This window comes from Podarcis vaucheri (assembly GCF_965113315.1).
Source record: "Podarcis vaucheri genome assembly, chromosome: 4".
Taxonomy (NCBI): Eukaryota; Metazoa; Chordata; class Lepidosauria; order Squamata; family Lacertidae; genus Podarcis; species Podarcis vaucheri.
The window spans coordinates 81723475-81725429 of NC_138762.1; positions in this window are offsets into that span (position 1 = coordinate 81723475).

The window sequence follows — 1955 nt, forward strand, 5'->3', positions numbered from 1 at the left end:
AAATAAATTAACTTTATAAACAAAACATGTCTTTGTTTTTAGTCAAAGAAAAAAAGTCGCGAGACGTTTTCGTCTTGCGAAGCAAGCCCATAGGGGAAATTCGTCTTGCGAGGCAAATCGCGAACAGAAAAAACTTTCGTCTAGCAAGTTTTTTGTATTGCGAGGCATTCGTCTTGCGGGGCACCACTGTAGTTTATATTTTAGTTTTATTTTGAAGGCAGCCAGTCCGTCAATAGAATCCTATTAGGAGCTGAAGAGCAGTGGCTCCTTAGCGTATTTTAAAAGTTGAATCTGGTGCAGTGCTTTTGAGCACAAAAAAGTTAATTAGAACATGAAACTATTTTTTGCACTAAGAAAAACTTCTACAAACTTGCAACAGTAAGCATTCTAGTTTTATAATTTATATTAAAGCAAATACTAAATTGCACACTGAGAACCAGAATGTTCACAGTGAAAGTCTCTATTAATAATGATTAGTGGCCTTAAGCAAGGTCACAACTTACAAGCTCTAATAGTGATGTGGGTCTACGCTGTCTGACTGTCTCGGCCTGTGCATGCTTGGGCAAGCAAGCAAGCCTATTACATCTGCAACAACAGGCCTAATGGTGAGTTATGTTACCAGGGTGATGTTTGCGACCGCCAATTTTTGTAATTTTAAGCACTGTATGCCACTGATTATTTTGATTAGTGTTTCATTACATCGACATTTTCGCTCTTTTAAATTGTGTTTTTTAAAAAAGAAGATGCCTCAAGCTGTGAAGGTGTTTTAAATAAACAAAAGGAATTAATGAAAAATATCCCCATGTGCAGATGGAAAGCATATCCTTGCAAACATTGGATGGCTGACTCTAGTTGCTGCAATCCCACCTCCCCCAAAACTCCAGAGGTTAAAAGACCCAGAGTAGTGGCAGGCAAAAAAGAGAAAATGTGGAAATCTATTCCCACAGAAGTGCACTGAATTCCTGGGCATGGGAATCACCAGGAAGCTTAGAATACATATACAGTGGTACCTCGGGTTAAGTACTTAATTCGTTCCGGAGGTCTGTTCTTAACTTGAAACTGTTCTTAACCTGAAGCACCGCTTTAGCTAATGGGGCCTCCCGCTGCCACCACGCTGCCGGAGCACGATTTCTGTTCTCATCCTGAAGCAAAGTTCTTAACCCGAGGTACTATTTCTGGGTTAGCGGAGTCTGTAACCTGAAGCGTATGTAACCCGAGGTACCACTGTACAAGCACAGTTGTACCTTGGTTTTCAAATGCCTTGGGAGTCGAACGTTTTGGCTCCCGATCAAAGACAGGAAGTCATTGTTCCGGTTTTCGAATGTTCTTTGGAACCCGAACGTCTGACATGACTTCCATGCAGCCAACTGGAAGCTGTGCCTTGGTTCCCAAATGGCTGCAGGAGCTTCCTGAAGCCAATCAGAAGCCACACCTTGGTTCCCAAATGTTTTGGAAGTCGAACAGACTTCCGGAACGGATTCCGTTCAACTTCCAAGGTACCACTGTACCTCCTCCCTTTACAAAAGCCAAGCAGGAGACAGCAATCTCAGGGAGGATATGGTGTCTAGAGAGGCACCACAAGAATATACAATTTTTATCAAATCAGACGCATCAGAATACATACTATTCTAACTAACCATTTTAAAAAATGGCATTTTTTAAATTTACTGATGAAAACAGAAGCCAACACATTTTACTAAAGCTCCCTTTTATTTCAGGCATATCTCAATCATTTATCCACTTATACATTTCTATGATCAGAGGCACTATCCTAGGGATTAATTGCTTGTGAATGCAGTGCTGTTAAAGTCTCACAATTTATGTAGAGATATAAATACCTACCTACTTACCCATTTAAAGAGCTCTGAAACTCTTCCAAACTGAAGAACTATATCACAAGTCAAAACACAACAAAGCAGAAGGTGAAAATAATCTTGATTAGAGAAACAAAGAAC